Source organism: Ischnura elegans, chromosome 10, assembly GCF_921293095.1.
Source record: "Ischnura elegans chromosome 10, ioIscEleg1.1, whole genome shotgun sequence".
In the NCBI taxonomy this organism is placed as follows: domain Eukaryota; kingdom Metazoa; phylum Arthropoda; class Insecta; order Odonata; family Coenagrionidae; genus Ischnura; species Ischnura elegans.
In genome coordinates, this window is record NC_060255.1 from 1,126,471 (window position 1) to 1,149,072 (window position 22,602).

The following is a 22,602-nucleotide window of genomic DNA, read 5'->3' on the forward strand; positions in this document are numbered from 1 at the left end:
ATGTTAAAAGAACCGAAGCTGCATTGTTCTTGAACGCTTGGCTCTAACGCAAGTGGCGAGCCAAAGTTTTGTAGTACTGTCTTGTTTGAAATGGTTCGTTGCCTATTTTCACAAAGATTCCCCCGCATGCTTTAGACCAATGAAACTTTCATAGAATTCCGTTGAATAGATACCACTTCCATGGAAACGTGGTAGATATTGGGAAGCCTCCAATCCAAACATAAACAAACTTGATTTCAGGATAGTGGAGGAGAAGTTATTGCGATGGGTGGGCTAGATGCTAGTCCTCCCTTCTTCGTCAATCAAGGGATGGTGCGGATCTAGGAAATGGCGCAGCGTAGAGAGTGGCAAGCGGTGCGTGGAATGTGAATATCTGGGGTTGTGAGATGAGGCCAATGGAGGCGATTGGGTGCGATGGGTGTGGAGTTTTGTGGCCGAGTGAACACGTTTGGGTTGGGAATGGCCGAAGGGGCCGACACTACATCACGAATAGTTACAAATGATATTTCACGTCGGTTGGATGTAACCAACAGCTTAGCGGAAAGTCGAGGTGCCCGAGTATCTAGCATGTGCTTCGGCAACCGACGCATGGATTGTAGTGAGATTGACGGGAAAAGAAAGAATATATTTCAGTTAATAATAATTCAAGTGATATTTTATTTACTTTATTTATTCTATTATCCTCTGTTTATCAGCAACCATAATATTTAAAAGAGCAGTATTTTCTTCCACGAAAAGTTTAGTCTCTGATCCTATCATTTAAGTTAAGTTTCTGCGCTTGATACGCACTTAACGGATTCGACTATTCGATTTTATTTTGAACTCTCTTGTCAATACAAGGAGGAATTCACGAAAAACGACTTTAATAGTGGCATTTGCCTGGGACAATAGCTGTTACTTTTTCCTAAGGATTCGGATGAAAAAAATTGTTTCTTGAGGATGGGTTTGTGACAATATTGAGGAAACTTATCAATAATTTTCCTTTCATTTAAATTGCACTTAAGCGCAATCGGTAGTGGTTTGCAAGAAACAGTATTTGATACTCGAGTTACATCAGGGAGAATGTGCCATTGGAGCGGGGAAGGAAGGGTGGAGAGAAACCCGGCGTCGGCATCAGCTCGCTGCTCATCAGAGGTGTAAATTAAATGTTTACAGTAATTTTACTTACGTTGGCATGGAAACATGCCTAATGAGTAAATGTGTTGCCACTCTATGAATACGAGTAGAAGAGAGGGTGACTCGATGTAGGGCAGTATTATATTTCCAAGTAACATGTATGGAAGTGATCAATGATCAAATTTTGATCAATGTCACGTGATGCTTCTTTCTTCTTATGGGACAAATTTGAATGAAGAACTGCTATTCTCTAAGAACAAATTCTGTGCAAATATTAGAAGTCAATGAAACAAAGCATTCACCAAACTTTTAATGCTCGATGGTTATGCGAAAATTCCACGGAGAAAAATTATTCGCCTTGGCCGGGATTTTTTCTAGTGGAATTTTCGCGCAGTCTGTGCATTTCGTTAAAGAGTCATCGCCGTGGCTGGTCCCGGTAAACTTAAAGCACTCAACGGATTATTTAATTTCATATTCATACCTAATTTACCAGTGATATTGTAATTCCTCGGGTAAATTAAATCAATTTCTGGGGAGTCAAATCTACTCAATCTGAATGAGAAGTAAAAATTTGTTCCCATTCCATAAAGTATCGCAAGGAACCATTAACTTCATTGAGTCAAAGCTAGCTTAACATTTATATTCTTCCCATTTATATTTACGTCCATTTCATCAATTCATTGGTTGGTGATTGACATTCTTGTATTTCAATAATCGGTGTCAATTTGGCGCAAACATCGGCATAATTGCGGTGGATGGGTGACCCAATTAAAATATCTTCCCAATAAATATTAAAATAGCTAAAATCACATGTGAATGGCATTGAAACTGAATGCTCGTATTTTGAAATACATCAGCCTATCATCGATTTGATGTCAAAACCGTCGCTGAGCAACCTGCATCTCCCTGTGCGACTTTTCAAGCCAAATTAGTGCGTATTCTTGGGAAAAGAAATTATCGTATTTCTGGTCAATTAGTCATTGTCCTCGCAGCAACAATTAAAGCAATTTTTAAAAGCATTTATGTTTTAATTGGGCAAATTCTTGTACGATATGCTAATTCATATGCTTCAAGCAAAAGTAGACGCTTTGCATTTTATCATTTACATTTAACCATCTTCATTTTGTTACCAAGCGCTCTCACTTCTCTACTACAAGAATATTTTAGTACATCATCGAGCCGCAAAGGAATTTTCTTCTGCTATCCATCGCAAAGGCGCTGCGAGGGAAGGGGGGGGGGGGTGTTTGGGCAATAAAACACCCCCAGAACTCAGAGAAATTTTTATATTTTATCGATTTGACTTAATTGGATAAATATTACTTGCGGAATAGAGTAAGGATTAAAAACAATAATTCCTCCGAAAGCCGTAACTCACCATTTTGAACCATTTATCCTAAAAATATTTCTGGGGGAAGAATCCCGCAACTCTCGTATTCCATGCCTCCCAGTATTTGTTGCTTCTGAAACTCCCCCCTTGCCTTAATTCCTAGCTGCGCGCCTGATCCATCGGTTCGATATTTTTTTGCAAAGCTGGTAGTCATGCGGAATAACATAATAAATTAATCGTGATTGTTCAAAGATTTGGATATCGTCAGTATTGAGGATAGAAAACTGTCAGCATTTTGTGTAACGATGATGACATTTGTCTGTTTAAATCTGGTTTCCTCCATGAGTTCATGTGCAATGTGTAGTTGCGGCAAGGGCACTAGTCTATTAATAAACAAGGGACGACACAAAATAGGCCGACGAAAAATTCGACCAAAAAGAACAAGGTGACTGGACATAGAATTGGAACAATTTTTCCCTACATTTCCCTTAAAAAAACGAGCACTGTTGATTAATTCAAAATTGTCTTCTTGAATGTACACACAGCACTAAGAAACTTCTTAATCGGCAATTACGCACAGTTAACTCCTCGAAAATGATGTCTGAACTCATTTCACTCCGTTCTTTCCGAGAGTCTTGCCGTTACTATAAGGACGACTCAAGGGAGATAGAAGTCGTGGCCCACTAATGCTGATTCAGCTGAGGGACGAATTTAAGGTCAGCAAAGGCATTCTAGCAAACAAAGGACGTCACGGACCATCTCCTTGAGTCTAAGATTCATATGTGGTAAACACACGAGACGCCAACGGGTCGCATTTGGAATAACCGTGTCTTCGAAATCATTGCCATGATATAATAGAAAATAAGTTCTAGATCGTAAAAGAAGACAACTCGACTGAGCCACAGATGGGAGCTGTAAGGATTTCCGCACTGATATGAACTCTTCGAGGACACTTAAATCAGACCCAAATGGGCATTTTCCGTCAGACAGCTACCGCTCTGCCGCTGAGGAATTAGGTGATCATGAACTAATACAACAAGGACGGGTAGAAAAATGATGAGCCTACGCACAAAAGGTGCATTGTACGCGGCACTTCATGACATTAATTGAATGGCTCTATTTAAAGTCGCGCTTAACGATTTAAATCATATTTAATCCTTCACCCTATCACGCACGCAACTATTTCTTAAATTATAAATTAGTGGGGAATGTTAACTGATTTTTCCTAATACTGCAGGTCTTTTGATAAATTTATCTGAAAAATAGGTACCGCATTTCTAATCATCGGGAAGATATGAATACATTGTTCAGGCCTAAATATTAAAATATTAGTTTCCCCAAGGTTCTTGAAATTCGTAATCATAACATAACTGTGTCAAATACTCGAGAATAGTTTTCCTTCGTCAATACGGCCTTTAACTGGTTGGATTTTATGTGTTCCGGAATTCAAACACCAAAAAACGCAATCATAATAATATAATTTATTTACTGTAGCAATACCTACCAGTAATTAAAAATTAAAATCGTATAACTACACCCAGTACAGTGACCATTCTGATTCCGTAGGTCCCTTTTCTGTGGCAGCACCAAGTAGACGCCAGATTATACGCCCGCCGGCCTGCGCAGCGATGTCAACTCACTCGTCGCTCTGCGCATTTTCGGACGACGTCCCAAGACTTCCATAAGACACAACGTTAGACGCGTCATAGCACCAGCGGCCCCCACCACTACCATTTTCCATATAACTGCATGGGGATGGATTGGAACGTTCTGGCCAGCGCCCCACGGCTACAAATACGAACTTCTCTCGCTATTTCTTTTCGTGTTTTTCCAAATTTTTCGATGTATGGGACTGAAAAAACGCTTTGATTTATTAGATGCATAACTACAAATTAATGGATATTTATTTTTTTTACTTTTTCAAATATTTGGGAGGGGCGGCGTCCGAGATTGGACTCTGGATTGGATTGGATTGGAGATGCAGATTGCAAACCAATGCATGCAGGAGGCACAGAGCACAGGGAAACATGTCTTAATAATCACCTATTAAAACTGGCTAAGGTTGGAAAGTTTCCTTCGTTTGATAGGGTATTAATAGTCCTTAATTAAGCCAAGCGCTACCTGCTAGCTGGGTACTCTGCTACCTGCTGGCAGCCTTCGTCGTATCAGCGCTGAAGCCTCTCCTCAAGGTCACCTCACAGGGCGGCATCGGGATCCAGAAATACGTCACACGAACTTTTCCCATCATTCCTACTTAGCCGTCGTGTTGTCGCGCGCATGAAAATTTTCAATTTTCGTTTGATCGCGAACATTAGATATCGTCATTTAAAAATCCAAATGCGTTAAATACCTACTCCAGGAATTATAATCTTTCGATTTAGGCAATAAAACTAATAGGAAACCACCCTATAGAGAATAATAATTCTAAGAGTGACGTGGAGAGCATTATCTTGTAAGAGACATGATCGCAAACTTTCCCGGTCCACTGATAATGAGAATTCTGATCGGGTTCACCACCGAACGTGCGAGTCGAGCATCGAGGCATCGGCCATTGATAACCAGACTCGGTGGAGTCCCTGAAAAGAAATCCTGCAATCATCTTTGAATTTTCCTATGCTTCTATTTCCCACTAAAAGGACTAATTAAGAGATATATTGCCTAACGGATAGGTATAGGCATTATATCCAACGGCCAACAAACACGAAAACAATACTTAAAAGAATTAGACTCTCGCCCACACGGGCGCCCACTAAACAACAATCAGGCGAGTGGTGATTACAGCATAGGACTTCCTATGGCGCCAACACCCCGCGAGCCACCTCTAGGGTGTTTGGCAGGGGGTGATCAATCTCTAGCATGCAGCATGCAATTGGACTCCAACATGCACACCATGTAGTACAAAAAACGTCACGTATACTAGCAAATTATACTGCCATGAGCTGTTAGAAATAATATTAAAATTAAGAATCATGCATTTATTTTTACTTAGATTAGCGAGCTACACTACAAGTTATTTAATCTATTTATGAGTTTTATCGCTGCCGTTATTATCTCTGATTGATCGTGGAAAAAAAGACATCCTTAATCAATCTGTTCTGTAATCTATCTTTCTTATTTTATTTATATGATCTGATCGTCCGTAGTATGTTGGCGTCCGTAAGATATGGTTAACTTCGTCAGAAAAGACACTGCTCTCAAACTTACGTAATAGGTTTAATCTACTTTTCAATCTACGGTCTAACAGAGATTCCCATCTGAGTTTAACTAAGAGGTCAGTTACACTAACAAGACTATCGTAACGGCCTTTCACACACCTGGCAGCTTTTCTTTGCACGCGTTATAGCTCTGTTATTAAGCCTGTTTCATGAGGGCCCCAAACACTGGCAGCGAACTCTAAATGTGGTCTAACAAGGGAAAAGTAGCTAATTTCTATGACTTTGTCGTCGCACTTTCCTAATATTCTTTTAACAAAACCCATTTTACGATTAGCTTGACCGGTTTCCCATTAACCAAGTTTCCCATTCAGGTAACCAGCAATAAGAAATTTATCGTGGGAGACGGATCAAAGTTTAACGTCCCATCATACAGACGGAGTCCAATATGTAAAGCTGTCTTCATGCAGCACGCAATTACATATCGGGACTTCAGTGAAAAAGATCACTGCCTTGTATGGAGGTATGGCCCCGGACCCAAGGGGTGGGAATCCACCCTATGCACTCGGTATAAGATTCGGGTGGTTCGTAATTAAGGCGAAAGGTGATTGCCCGGTAAACGCGTTTTCTAATTTAAGCGGTGATAATGAAAATATCGGAGTGAAATTTTCGCCATTGCATAAAAGTTAATGTATATGTTCTCCCTAGCTTATCCAAATTTACATAAAGTGGAAATTGCAATTTTAACACGTAGGAATTAAGTGAACGCATTGTGTTAAGCAAAAACCAATCACAACGGGAAATACCCAGCTACGTTAATAGTCAATTGCGAGTTTTAAAACCAAGAAATACACATGCATTAAGTCATAAATTGCCGAATAATAATGACTAAAACAGGAGCCGTCGTAGGGCGTCGCTTGCGGCGAGGTGAGGGTACTAGAAGGACTTGATCGCTCGGCAAGAGGAAGGGGAGGCAGCGGTAGCACGGCAGGGGGAGGGGTCGGGTAGGGGAAGGAGCGTCCTCCCTCTTTCTTCGAAGCTTTGAGCTGCTTGATGGACTTAAAGGGAGGTAACGAACGACTCAGGAGCGCACAGGATAAGAAGTAGCATCTTGCAGTCGTGTGATCTTGTCACTTCTAGACAACTCCGAGAGAGTTATCGAGTTTCGATTTCTTCGGCTGGGGATTCTGGTCGCACTTTCTTCGATCGTGCCCATGCGACGCTAATTTTTTTCATTGTTGAATTTTGGTTTTGCCTGAGTCAAACAAGAAAGCTTATCGATGGAAACTACTAATTCTAAGAGGGACTATCGACGCAGCAAAAAGGGAGCCTTATTCCTGTCGGCAAAGAGGAAGAAGAGGTCAGCATAAAGTATCAGGAAGTGGCGAGTGAAGTGAGTATTCAGATATGGCAATACAATGCATATATTATTATCTATTTGTAGCCAATTTTTAATATTTATTAACGTTTATCCACCGACTTTTCAGGAAATTAAGTACCACTGTAGATAATCCATAATATTTAGACCCAACTCATCATTTGAATTCTGAAGGCTTAATGTAAGTATACAGCTGTTATTTCACATTTTTTCTTTGAGTAATAGTTTAAATACGAATTTTTCTAATACTAATGAAATCATTCTCCATTACAAAATCACATACCCCAATCAAAGAAAATCGACTTTGTTGCTGTAGAATAAGTACCATATCTAAGTTCCAAAGGATGTTCTTAGAATTATTCTTAGAATTCCACTTCTTTACGGTAAACAGGCTCATATTCCGTAAAGTTCTTTAGAAATAATATCCGTAAAATAAATTTATGTCCTGAGTAATACTTAATTTTCTATAACGCATGGTAATCGTATTCGGACTTCCTTTTGTGAAGCTTTGGAATAGACGGGATTTGGGAGGTGTATAGGGCGGACGAAAATAGATTGGTTGATAATTCTCTCTATGTTCTACGCTTCCGATATTATTGAAGGAAAAACTTAATTTTTCGCGTACCAAGTTCAAAGTAGCCTCCGCTGAGGTCTGATATTCTTCATTTAAAGTCTCATATTTGATCTTGAGACAAATTTAACTGCGCAGACGACAATTTAGCGAAAATCTATGTTTTTCCGCGGGTTGGCCTGTCAAATAAGAAGATAAAGATAAAATTTCCTTCCACTCAAATTAAGTATCTTTTATTTTAATTTTAGTCCATCCCGCTGTTGTATGCTTCAAATTATAGAGACAAAGACCAATCTTCCTAACACACACACACCGCACTTCGCACGAGCCTTGCGCGACCACACGGACCACATATCCTCCCATTTATCCGGCATGTGAGTCTCACTGCGCACTAGGGCTGGCAACGGCAGCGGCCGCTCGAACTGAGAGGGGAAATAGCGAGGGCAGGGGGACTGGCGTCAGGCAGTCGACACACCTGATCCAAACTCCAGCTCATATTCCGGAGTGTGGGATCATGTTACATGAATGGCTCAGAGCGTCTTGTTATGAGGATTCGTTCCACGTAAAGGCTAGTCCAACTTGACAACACGATCGGAGTTAGGTTGAAATGCAAAGAGGGAAATAATTTTCACAATACTTTTGACACGCTAGATGACATACATGAATACATTTTATTTGGGATGAATAAATTACATCGTATGCTTTTGCTAGCAAGTTTGATGCAAATTAAACGCAATGAAGAATCCTTATTTTCTGTGTGATAAAGACTTCGTTTCTAGCGGACACAATCATGCACAAGGGACACTGCTAGAAAATAATATTTTAGCCTTGTTAATTATGGCTAAAAATTTGGCAATTAAGTACAATTCACTACTAGTTCAAACCCATCCAAGACGCCTTTATGAAGTATTGTCTTGCGCCAGATTCAATGAAAGCTTTTCCCTAGAGGTTATTTGAGACGAAAATTCGTATAGTTTCGCTGCACGATGGACAGAATACTCTCGGGATACATCACCTTCTGAAGAAGAATACTTTTACCCCAGGTTAATAAATACCTTGAATCCGTTCACGTTCGCTGTAGCTTTGAGCATTTGGCGTGCTGAACTCAAAGTTAATTAATTACGTTATTTCAATGATATAATTCCATCTGGGAATTGCAGCACACCCTTAGTTTATAATTTTCTAAGCTGCTTTATATGCTATAATTGCTGCATATAGTACTTACTATTGCTTTAATACATATGGATTTGTTTTGTATTTCAGGGACTCATTGGACTTAAGTACAGAAGAAGTGCATAATCCGGGTCTTGATTCAGCAATCAGCCTGATTAATGGGAGATTTATCGTTGACAGACAGCATTTCTTGAGAGAAATTCGATCTCTTGAATTCCATCGAACGACGTGCCTACTAAGCAGTAATGGATATTTCAGACTATTGTCTACGTCCACAAAATCTCTTGTTTGGCGCTTGGATTTTCAGTGTCCTTTTTGTAAATTGAAAAGGACAGTATTTAGCGAACCCAGCCACCAAGATGTGGAAACTGAGGAGAAAATTGGGGAAAACGTAAATACTTCCTTAAAAATTGCAGACAGTGCAGTTTGGGGGTTTATGTCAACAGGAGGAGGGCATGCCAACTTAGAGGAGGCATTCTCTACCATAGGAATGCGTAGTATAGACAAGGCAACCTTCGGAAAATGCGAAGAAAAATTAGGATAGGTAAGGCTGATAAATGTGTGATTGGGCATCGCACTAAAAGGTTGCTTCACTTGGATGTTAGAAATAAATATTGTTCCATGTGCGCCTATTTAGAAAAAATAGGGGAATCGACTACTCGTGAGAAATGCTATAAAAATTGGAATTCCTCCTCGGGGGCTATGGAAGCCGATAAGGTTGTCAATGCATTTAGATCTAGCATGAAGCTGCATGGTTTGGAGTATCATTACCTTATTGGAGATGGCGACTCCACTGTAATGAAAAAAGTGAGGAAATTAGTTCCATAAGGTAGACATGTCAAAAAAAATGGAATGCGCTAATCATGCTGTGAAGTGCTACACCAAAGCTTTATTTAAAATTGTTGACGAAGGGCCCGATTTAAAAGCCATTTTAACGAGACAAAAAATTCTGCGATTAAAAAAAGCAGCTCGCGGAGCCATTGCGCATAATTCTACAACAGGAAATAGCGTTGAATCCTTAATTAATGACTTGAAAAATGGGCCTAAGCATGTGTTTGGGAGTCACGCACAATGCCGGGATTACTTTTGCGAAGCTGCTGACAGGCACCTGAAGACTTTCAGTGCCGAAGAAAATGCTGGCCTAGAAAAAATTGAGTTGGCGTTGAAGCCGCTTGTGCGCAAATCAGGGCAGTTAATTACCAACGACACTAGTAATCATGCGGATAATTTTATGTCACTCGTGGCCAAATTTTCCGGTGGTAAACAAGTGAACAGGAGAAAAAGGGGGTCATACCAACACAGGGCTTATGGTTCTGGTCTCGATTTCCAGGTTGGCCTATGTGGAGGTATTCAGCTTGGTAAGTTCTCAGTGGAAAAAGTCCCCACAAGGTGTTTAAATTTACTTACCAGCGAAGACTTCGGCGTGTACAAGCAGTGCAGAGGTGTTTAGCCAAGAAAGGCGTTTATAAACAAAAAAAATCTCTCAAAGAAGAATGATGGAGCTGATTATGGTGAAATGTGGACATGGACAACGAAGAATTGCAGAGAGAAGCGGCCGCACTAATGAAATCATTGGAAGTTAATCCAGCTTCAAGAAATAGACTGGAGAAAGAAACTCAGGGTCAATCGGAGCAGGAAAGATGGTGGGAAGAGGAAGAATCGCCTATCGTCGTCCAACTTCGGTATTATCTGCAAAAGGCGCACGACAAGTAAATGGGTCCCGATTGTGAAACGCCTTCTGTACAGCACTAAGTTCACCAATGAAGCGACTCAGTATGGGAAGATGCACGAAAAGGAAGCGATAAGGAAGTACGAGCAAATCTCAGGACGTCGAGTATCGCCATCGGGATTATTCATTGACCTAAATCAATGTTTCCTTGCCGCTTCTCCGGATGGCATAACCGATGACGGTGGCATTATTGAATTGAAATGTACCAAGTCGGCGGAAAATTTAACATTGGAAGATGCAGCAAAAACTATTAAGTGCTTTTGTCTTGACAAAAACTCTCAGTTAAAAAAAATTCATAATTACCATTATCAGGTGCAAGGTCAATTGCATGCCACAGGTGCGCCATTCTGTGAATTCGTGGTATGGACGAGGCAAGATTGCCGCTATACCAGAATTTTACGGGATGACGAATTTTGGTCGGAGAAAATGGAACAAAAATTGTTTTATTTTCTACAAGGAGGCTCTTCTGCCAGAGATAATCGATCCTAGAGCTTGTAGATCAATGGATATTAGAGAACCCTTTTGGTCCCCCGCAAATGAATGAAATTAATCATGTAATTTGAGGCGAGACGTTGTTAGTGTGTCATTTATAATTGAAAATTTTTGAAGAAAATAATTAAGTGGAATATTTTAGCTTCTTTTCAATAGCTTACGTGTCCAATATATTCTATTCTAATGTTTATGCTTTACTTTGTTTTCCTGAAGCGCTTTTTGCATCACGATTTATATTTCTGTTTTTCGCTGTGCTACTGGCTTTTTCTCATTATTTCGGGATATACTAATTATAGGTACCTCAAACAACCGTACATGAATTACATCCGTCCATATTTTCTCAAGGAAAATTATTTTATTTTGTATCAGTCTGTACTTCTCTGTTTTTTTCCGTCACAATTTCAATCTGCTATAAGTTTTCCATATGTTGGGCTAATTAATAATTATTCCTTGCAAAAGGTTCTTGAAACTGAGCTCACTGAAACAGGTATTCTAGACTTACATTAGTAGAACCTCCATTGCCATTTTATGCTTAATCTGAGCCAACCATTTTCCATCTTCGTCGACAAATTATCTCCCTTGGCACGAGCATCACCTAGTATTGCGTGGCAACCACTCCCTTGACCAAAATATTTTCCTCCTCCTGTCCCAGCATCACGAATGCGCTCAACATTGAAAACCAATTTTTTTTATTGCTCCATATGGTACTTTTGGGCAGTTATAAAATAGAAAATAATATATAAAATGAAAATTCTTTTTTTGTAATCCTCGTCAATGAAATGAAGACACATTTTACCGTGAGCCTAGACTAAGCTGATACTCGCGCGTTGACACTCACACGTGCGGCAGATAGGCACAAAATGGTTGTTATTCGGATCCTTGCAAAACCTTGCAGCTGATTTTTTTTACTATCATCTTAATAATACCTTACTCTCTTGTCACAGATTTACATTTTAACCATTTACATTACACGTAAATTGACGCCAAATTGTTTATAACTCGACATTTATGAGAATTTTTGCGAAAAAAATGACGGCTATATTATTATTTTACTAAGTAACTTTTCTGGTTCAATGCGTGTGGTCCATGGGGTCGACTCCGGTTAGGGTTAGCGGCGGCGGAGAGTACGGCAACAGAGTAAGCGTGTGGATGCGATATGACCACATTCACTTTTATATCTGGATAATAGATTTAATCGTGATAGAAAACGATCACCAAAAAGTAAAATTAATAAATATTGCTACGAATGACTCTTATTATGCAATCGCTGGGCACTGAAAGAGGTACACTGAGAGATTTCTTTCTTTTGACTGCATTTCATATACTACTACGGAGAATTGACTAACGTCGTGTGCTTTAAGTATGGTAACGGTCTCTTTTATTAACAAAAAAAATCTCTATCTAGGCAAGACCCATCTATGATCCATGGCCTCCACTTCCTAGCCTCCCATACCTATCAAAAGGTCTACCGAGTGGTCATGGGAGTGGTTTTTGGCTTAGATATTCGCAGGAATATTTTCTATTTCATATTGAAATGCATTTTCACATTTGGTTGTTCTTATGCTACGATGCCGAACGGTTCTATTTGTTGTGTTCCTGTTGCTTTTCTTGAAAACCGAATACTTCGATTTTTTTCTGTGTTGGTTAGATTCATACATCCAACTGTAAAAGCATCTATTTTAGTCGAAGTAACGTTGATATTCTATTTTGACTGCATTGCAAATAATGGTTTCTTATTTTATTTTTGCTAACGGTCATTTTGTTCTTTTGATTGAAAACTTTAATTCACTTCACGTAATTTCGGATTTTATTTGTAACTTGACTTCTTTTCTCATTTACACTTCCTTCTTGGAACACCATCTTTTCCATTTTATTTCGTTTATATTTTTCGAAATTTCTCTCTTTAATTCCATCTAATTTTAGGATCTTTTTTAAGTTATGTAAAAATTTAGGTATAAATATCTCCCAAAGAAATGAAATTGCAGCTGCATGATATCCTATTGAAATGTAGGAAGCAAAAATCTAATGCAAAAGCATTTATGTGGCGAAATATATTGCTACAAAATTGCATTTTGCAAAGGATAGCATTGTATCTTCATAGTGAATTCTTGAATGGATTTATTTGGAAATACGTGAGGAAGTGGAATGAACGTTCAAGAGTGAACAATAGATTCCATAAAACGTGATGGAAAATGGCTCAAGACAGTAATATATTTTCCGAAAAACGTTCTTGAATGCTTGCAGGGTACATCATCCTTATCCAGTAAGTTTATTAGGTTTACATTCTTGATTTTAAGTAATCTATAACTATTCCTTATGCAGCATAATGTACATGCTGCTCCAGTTTAGCCAGTGCAGGTGGACGTCCAGTCGTATGTTTTCAGGGAGGAAAACGAAAGGCTTTATCCTCCCATTCCGCTGAAGTTCTTTCATTTTCAGCAGATATTAATGTAAGGGATGAAGGCAATGAGGCCACCTCCAAGCTAATAAAGGAACCTACAATGACCAAGAGGGACCCTTGCCAAGTGGAGAAAATGCAACCCCGAGTCTTATATGATGTCAGATGAAGAGGCCCTCTCACTAGGTAATTGCGTCCATGCAGCTCTCAAAATTTCAGTACAAGGGTATTCGAAAATTTGTGAAATGCCATGGACATAATCTTTACCCCAGTTATGAGAGAGTGAGGTGAACAAAAGCGGATCCAGGGGGGGCACGGGGGCACGTGCCCCCCCAGACCCTCAAAAATATGCATGATATTTAATACGGTCCCATTATCATTGCATTCGTTTTATATTACGAGGTATCCTCGTGCCCCACCCAGAACAAAATCCTGGATACGGCCTTGCTTGTGCCCCTCCCAGAAGAAAATCCTTGATCCGCCCCTGGAGGTCAACATAGGATTCAATTTACCCGAGTGATATTATTGTAGGAAAGGGCATATATGAAGTTACCAAAAGTCGTCTGGAAATTGGATCTCGAATCATAACTTGCATTTTTACAGACCCAAGTCCCTCGTCGCATATAAAGTGCATTTTAATTTGCAAATACGGCTTTGACAGCAGTTAGGACATACGCAATATAACGTACCATATGTGGGAACGAGAGCATAGTCTCATGAATTCTTGTTCGTAAGCTCTCTTGCGCCTCTTTGTTTGGTAAAGGATAAAACAGGTACCTAAAATTCAAAAGTCATCACAATTATTCTAGATATCCTCTCAAGATAGCCATCTCTGGCCCTTTAAAAACTATTATTGAATGCCACCGTCCGTACATGAAGTCTTCTTTAACGGATCTGATATTGCAAATGAGTCCTTTTTGCCCTTGGGACAACTGTCAGAGAAAGCAATGGAGGCGCGAAATGAGGACGTGGACTATTCATGAAACCACTGCACGAGGGTAAATTTGGCAATTTTCAGGAAAAATTGAGGGTAGTAGTTTCTCGCTAAATTTGTTCAACTTTGTATTTACAGCGTTTTTCGCTTTCAGCCCACTATGCGCCTCCACGATAGGAGCCCGAGGACGCGTTCAAGGGGGTATCGACGGAATGGAAACATCCCGCGCCGTCATTTCGGTGACGCGTGCTACCACTAGCGAAGCCGAATTCACAGTCCTCAAGGAAATGGCCGATCATCCAATACACACAATAATATACAGATATGTCTATAGAATCTGTTTTCGGGCAGACACATCATGCGACCTGGTGCGGCCCGCACACCACCTAACGTATCTGAAACGACGAGAGCAGTGGGGGTCTGAGGGAGAGAACCGAGAGACCAAGAGAGAACCGGCACGGCGGCAGACCGAGTCGGGAGTTCGGGTCTTTGAGAGGGGAGGGTCGTTGTGAGGGGAAGTTGTCCTGGGATGAGGGGAATAAACTTGGAGGGGGTGATCTATGATTGCACGAAGTTCCTGCAGTGGTCATAGTGGGTCGCTCATGCCATTCGACGGTAGCTCCATCTCTACCTCGAGAATCTCACCACGTGCCTGTCGTGTTTAGCCTTAATTTACGTTTGTATTCCAAGTGAATATTTTAGAAAATTAAAATGCAGAAAGAGCCAAGGGAAAGGAACCTGATTATGTACCGCTCACGCGTCTGTGACTTAGCCAGGGATGGACTCTATCCTCATCTATTCAAACCAACATTTCGGGTTGAATGTCTAACAACAGGGTAGTTTCCTTCATCAAAGAAAACGAAAGGCATTGATTGCGATTCGTTACCCAACATTAGTGTATTCATAGTATACAAATTATTTTGTTTTAGAAATCCCAGTGTAGACAAATGGCAATGGTCAATTTCAACCGCATTTGAAAAAGGTCAGATTGGCGCCCATGCGATGCCACTCCGCGTGACTTCACAGAGACCTAGTTTCTATACGAGTAGTTAGGAGTTTTACATCGTCTGAGATTACCAAAGTATGCATGAGGCACAGACATAATGGACGCATCCCTTAATAATCATCTCTTAAAACTGCCTAAGGTCGAAAAGTTTCCTTTCGTTTGATAGGGTATTAATAATCCTTATTTAAGCCAAGCGCTACATTCTAGCAGCCAGCATCGCAGCAGCGCACATTCCCTCGCCCAAGGTCACCTCACACGGCGACAGCGGGAACCAGAATGACGTCACACGGGGTCTTCCCAGCATTCAAACTTATCCGTCTCGTTTTCGCGCGCTTGAAAATTTTCACTTTTCATTTAATTGCGAAAAATAGATATCGTCATTCGAAAATCTAAGATCGTGAAAACTCCAGGAGTAATAATCTTTCGATTTAGGCAATAAAAAATAATAGGAAACCACCCTATTGTCTCCTTTCAACCTTTCGCATATCAATATTTCCCGTTCGTACTACCCGAGATCAGAGAGCATATCTCCATTCTAACTAGTTCAGGCATTTGTGTGGGCACTCTTTCTACATATGTTAGAAGTGAAAGTATTACTTAAGCGTTCATTTATACTGGTTTTCAATACAGATTAGCATGAAACACTAGATGTTATTTACCAATGCAACTAAAAATCGAAAAAGGTAGCTCACCTAGCAGACTATACGCTGTATTATCGATAGATTTTATGGAGCCGTAGCGCTGCATTAGCACTGATTAGGGCGGCAAGCCAATATCGTCACGAAGTACTAAAAATATTTGCTTCCTTGTGAATGGAATTTTATTTAAAAAATATTGCTGCATGAAAATTCAATGTTTTAAATAACATTGGATATAGTTTTAAAGGAATAGACTGTTTTTATGTGTACCAGCGGAGTATTTACTTAGTTTTATAATGAGAAATCCTTCTATAGGTATCTCACCGTAGGCTTCCACTGGATTTTGAAATTTCCCCACGATTTGCGCGTCGCTTGCTTTCTTTAATACGAGCACAGTCGTTTAGAGGGGTGGCCGTCGGTAACTGTTGGAGAAAGTGATATGGAACCCACAGGACGAAAGGGTGCTTTTTTGGCGCCAAACCTCCCCCATACAACCGGATTATCCCCCTCTCTCCCCTCTGTAAACCTCCCTCCCACCCTCCCTCCGTGTTCACGCAATCGCTTGGCCCCCGGCTCGCAAATTGCTCGTCAGTCTTTTCCAGTATTCTGTTATTTCGAGTGAAAAGAGCTTTTTCATTCACCGCAGGGAGTGGGTGGACTTTGCACTTCGTGAGTCACCACGTCCAATTTAAATGCTAATATCTATGACACTTTTATCCGATTGACTCTAAAACTAAAAAAGAAGTTGTTTTTTTAATTTTTTTAACCAAATTAGAAAAAAGTACTATAACATGGCAACATATATAACAATTCGGTGTTTATTTCGTATTCACAGTTTTTTTTAACGATCCCTCGATCCTTGCATGAAAACATCTCCCTTAGCTAGCAAATGGACCAGGACTGTTTAGACGTCACCAACTCGGGAAAAGTGTGCGGAGTATTATCTTGATCTCATATTGAACTTGCAAGTGGATGGCTGAGTGGGGGGACTTTCTTTCGTCCTAACTTGCAATCACACTGCGGGTGCGGGTCTGAGTGAACGACCCTTTTACCTAAAGTGGTTAATTTAATTTTGCGGGTTCTCTTTCGCGTGCTTTTATCTGTGATGACGTCATGGTTCGCTGGCGTCATAAGTGGCTCCTTCAAATCCGAAGTAAATGTGATATTTCTGATATGGATCAGTACCGCTGTGACTGAGACGGCAGCGAAATATGTTTCCATCACGGATGAATGTCCCATAGATAATCATGCAGCATCTGGAGAATGGATTCTTGACTTCTATTCTTGTATTGTCTGCTTCAAGTAGATTCTTATATTTGCCGTAAGCCTTCTTCTCCTGTGTTCATCTAGTGAAAAAATTTTTCTTCACTGCTGTTAATACCCTCTAAATACTTTTAAAACTCTGCCATACGTTTTTGGTTTGTGGTATGCCAGAAAATCGGTCCATTCGACTGTGAATGTGCATTGCATGACCCTGGTTTCAAATTTGAAAAAATCTACATTAGATACTCAATCATCCATATTAAGACCTAGTTTGAAGAAATGTTTAGGGCCGGGATAAGTCAGCAGTGCTACGTATTTTGGCATGCAGCGTTAAATATCATCGAGGGTCAGTCACCATGCTATGGCGGAAGTCATTCGGAAGAATGTTTGTCAAGCTATCGCCATAAAACGACGTTCAGGTGGCCGAGACCCTAATTCTCTTGATTTAATTTAAGTTTTAAACGAGTGACGCGTCAACAAATTACGAAAAAAACGACCACTGTTTCGAAAAGATATGTCTATTGCCCTTAGTGAAAATACGTGGCGTGGGTGAACCGGAGATATGGGGCGATTGCCTAAGCTTTTTTTAAAGCGGGGTACATTACTGGGATTGACTTCTATGTAGATTTTGCTAGGACGCCGAATGGATGGACTCCCTTTGATCAGTGATCTTCTCCTCTTGGCGATGTGACCGCTAGTCCATGGAACCATCTCATCCCCGTCTCCTTTTGCGGAATGAAATGAAAGGAAATTAGTAGGTCTATGTGATAATATTTATTTAAAAATATCATAAAAAGTAATTGTTGGGCTTATTTATACTTTTGGGAATCTAAAATACTTAAATTTAAAGAATGCAGTCCTGAGTTAATTAGCAGGAAGCGCTAACTCGGTTATAATCAATGCAATGACGCAGGGTTGTATTGGGAGCAAATTGTAAGTTTAATTTTCGCCGAGTGAGCGATAAGAAATGCATTTGGATGAGGTTGAGGAGGCCGCCTTCATTTCAGCCACGTCCGGAGCGAGGAAACCAATAAGTAGCGATTCCGGCGATCCGAGCGAATCATTGGAAGGAATAAAACAATGGAAGGCGGCGGGTGAATCATTGTTTCGAATGAAGTAGGTCAGCGGTCCCTCTCAAACCTTCGCCTCCTCAAAAATAATCGCCCACTCCTGATGAGTCGGTCGTGGGCGTCCAGATCTTTTTGCATGATGAATAGATGAACGGGATCACTCCGGCGAACGACGCAATCTCTTTGCTGCGCGCGAACGATGCCGATCGTCTATCAATCGCAGTCGAAGTTGGTCGACGCTCCCTAGCGACCGATTCCGTTACGATTCGCATTTGAAGTCGATGGTCGATCATTCGCGATCGAAGTCAGGTCTGTCGCTTGTGACCGATAGAAGTCATTCGTAATCGGAAACGGCCGTTGAAATTATCAAGGGCGACGCCTCAGCTAATCGTGTATTTCTGTATTAGTGACATCCAAGAACTAATGATGGAGTTCTATTATGGAGCCTTTATCTTTTTTATTAATATACATTATTGTCAAATGGCATCTAGGAATTTATATAATTGGTTCACTGTTAGTGCCATATGGCATATGCTTCTAGAACAACAGCCGTTCGAAAATAAAATTTAAATTTCCCTAACTAATTCCCGTATCTCATTTATTAAATTCCTTTTTGTTTTGGGGGAAAAACAAATTCCTATACCTATCCGATCGGAAAAATTACTCTCTTAATTCATCGTTACTGAAGGACCTGGAAATACCGTGACGTTCTAATATAATAAACGACTGTAATAAATTCTTTTTAATTAATGTTTCTAATATAATGTTTTCCATGTCGCTCTGAAGGAAATACAGTTTCAAAATATCGTGACCAGCATCGGTCGTGATTGACATAAACATGACATTGATAGTGACTGACAATCGACTATTCGCGATTGTCTATTTCAAGGGAATGAGTGAATAATGATCGCCGTCATTTAAATGACCGATGCGACCAGGAAAAAAAACAGCAAAGAATTAGAAGATGTGGGTACTGCCTTCTCTCCAATTCGCGACCGAATCAATGGATGAACGTGGGCGAATTCTCCGCCTCGGAATGTATCTGGCTGTCGCCTGAAAGGATAATTGACGACTCGACGAATAATGTCAGAGGGGCGCGCGACAGGAGAACACGCAAAGAATTTAGGAATCAATTCCCAGGCCGCGCCGCGATAAACTCAAACTCGATGGCGCTATAAAAACGCTATCTCTGAGAGGAATCCACTCCAAACGTCGTTTAAATTACTATGTTGTTGGGCCAAAGTATTAGGCGTAAGAGTATCATGTATCAAGACTACTCCAGGGAATGGGAAAAAGGGTCAGTGAAAAATGAAATACTACATCCAATCATTCTCGGAGGCAAAAATCAATTACCGGGGTGATCTGTTTCGTCTTCCAGGTCAAGGTCTTAATGGCAATTCCTGCAAAACGAAGGCTACTTTTTTGTAAACACACGTACAAAAGAATTCTAAATTAATTTCCAGCCATTAATACAGTACCTGAGAAGTTAATATTCTGATGAAATTCTCACTACCCGGCCAATAAACATATCTCTGAATTTGAAACCATTGAATACTAAAAAATAGATATGAAAGACTTTTTTTTAGATATACTTAATTCAGGCAATACTTCTACGTCAGATAAGGTTATTATATAATATAGTAACAACTCAGTTCTATGTATATAATATGAGATAGGTAGAATGGATTTCGCATCATTTGAGGAGGGCCATCTCATTCATCACGCAGATGGCACTCGTTTGATCGTTATAGAGATCCAAGGAAGTATTCTAGAAGTAAGCCCATACGACATAACTTTTATTCATTCACTTACTGTACGATTAGGTGTCTATTTGGAGATGGCTTGGACTGACAGTGAAATCGAAAAATCTCTGCCACCGCCAGTATTTGAACCCGCGAATTATGGATTGGATTCTCTTTAGCTTAAGTCGTTTTTGTTTTTAACTTCAGATTAGTTTTGAACCATGTCCTGTGGATACAAATGGCTGGCAGTAACAGAAAGCAAAGACCCGCTATTACAGTCGACGCATCCGAACTAATTAATTTAGCACCCTAATTCATTTAGGCACTGTGAGCTTACATTCGAGAGTTGACATTTACACGTCTGCAGTGAAGTGGTCCCAGAACATACCTATTGCTTCACATCCAGACATTGGTAATGCTACATTTTTAGTCTGAACGTCCTCCAATGAGTTTCCAAATACTGATGCATTCATTCATACTGAAGGACAAAATCGAAGAAGTACTTCATAAGAGAAATCATTGTCGCATCACATCAGTGGAAATAGGTCCACTACAAGACCGCACTGTTGGCAAGGGCGAAAGTAATAGTTTTACGTGTTTGCAATATTCTTCATTTTCAAGAAGTGTGTTGCCAAAACGCCAGTAAGGTGACTTACGAGAGGCGTGTGATACTGCCAGCCACATCATGACGGCTTTATGATCAGAAAATGAAGGCAATGTTTCAACCAGTCGGACACGCTCAATTTTCTCCTCGGAGATATAAAAGCGGTCCAATCGCGAAGCAGTGACTATTCCCATGTGGCTCAGGTGGGTGTATCCAGGATCATTGGATCCCAAGCGTCTACAAACATCAACGAGACGATGTTGATTAACAAGATGTCTTAAAACGTCAGCATACCTTGGGTATCTTTCAACTCCAATTTTTTCTATTAGCTCTGGGAACAAGAGTGCAATTGAAATCACTACCAACAATTACCCATGTATTTCGAATTCCCTGAGTTGAAATGGTGTTTGTAATGTACAGGTTAACTACATGCATTAATTCAACTGCATTATCATGTATTTGAAGGCCATATATGGTGTTAAAAAGTAAATTTTGTCGGTCAGGGTAATTAGTTGAACTCTAACTAAGTGCTAATGCATAGCCTGGTGTGATCATCTGACGTGACACAGAGAAGACACGAACACTCCTATTCACTGCTATAGCGGTCCCTGCATGTGGAGTGGAGCATATGGAGGGGTAAAATAAAAATCATGCATTGGTCGGGATCGCATAGTAGGTGAGTCAGTATTTGTTTCCCGAGTAAAAGCGATATCAGGCTCATATCGCCTGAGAAACAAGGACATCTGAGCCCATTTCAACTCGCTACGTACCGATCAAGCATTTATTGTCATCACCCGTACATCACTCATAACTATAAATAAATAAATTAATTTACTATAAGTGAACCAATAAAATAGTCTATAAATGATTTAAAAATCCAAATTCGTCAATAAGATATGCTTGAGATGACGCTAAAAACCCAATTAATAGTAAAGTTAATTATAGAAAACCCTTCGCTGATGAATGTGATAATTGTTTGAGAGATCACAAGCCCATGCAGCCTTATTCTCAAAATGTCAGACGGCAATCTCGCAATAAAACACGAGTAGAAAATGCTCAACACTTTGACGAAAGAGGAAGGACTTAAAATAATTATTTACAAAATATTTAAAATCAGTCTTTGTCAGAAGAGTCTGTTCTCCGTTTGTGGAGGGTATTCAACAGCGTATGTTACCTGATTCCCAGAGCCCGTACATACTTTAAAAACTTTGCTGTCATGTAACTCGTGAAGGGAATCTATTAGAAGATCTTTTAGAAGCTATCTATTAGAAGCTCTTTCGCCTTTTTATGTGGGTCCATTTAACATCTTATTAGTAAGCTTTTAGCACTGCGAAGAGTATCAAGCTAAAATCTGGGTTTTCTGCATAAAAGTCCTCGATTTGGCGTAACCCGTCCAAATCGGAAGAGCTAAGTTTTGTCCCCCTCTTTCTTTCTGGTGACTGAATTGTGTCGTGGTGGTGCTCATCCTCGAAGATCTTCCGTTTGCCTTGCCTATCCAGTGTCGATGGCCCGGCTATAATATAATCATAGATGTCGTCAGTGTTGGTGTGTAATGCGTCAGAGGTAGGGGATTGAATCTCAGAGTCACCATCTAATGATTCACTGAGGGAGTCGGGGATAAGGTCGTAAGAGGTCAAGATTTTTTTGCGATGGGTTAAACGGTGGAATTTTATCATCCATCGTTGTAGCTTGGATGGGATGTGAAGAGGCAAGGGGTTGATGTTCAGTATTAGGGTTAGGCAGAGGCAGCGAAATCAGTGCAGAGGATGGGAGGGGGTGGTGGTGGAGCAGGAGGAGGTAGTGGCGGTCCAGCGTGATCTCGATCTTGTCGAGTCGATTCAGGGAGTAAATCTCCCAAGAGGAAAGGGAGCGAGTGCAGTCTGTCGAGGTGTGGCCTCGTCTCTTGCATAAGGTACATTTTTCATCATTAGACTCGATGAATATGCGATACGGGTTATCTCCAATCTCGACCTGGAATGAGTCTGGAAGGATAACACCATCGCGTTTAA

The 22,602-nt window shown here is 40.4% G+C and overlaps 1 long non-coding RNA gene across 1 annotated transcript; it reads left to right on the plus strand.

The window, feature by feature from the left end:
- The first annotated feature begins 6,141 nt into the window (after positions 1–6,141).
- Positions 6,142–9,747, plus strand: LOC124166893. The gene is made up of 3 exons (XR_006866526.1): positions 6,142–6,988; positions 7,083–7,154; positions 8,808–9,747. It is a non-coding gene; the product is annotated as an uncharacterized LOC124166893 (long non-coding RNA).
- The last annotated feature ends 12,855 nt before the right edge of the window (positions 9,748–22,602 follow it).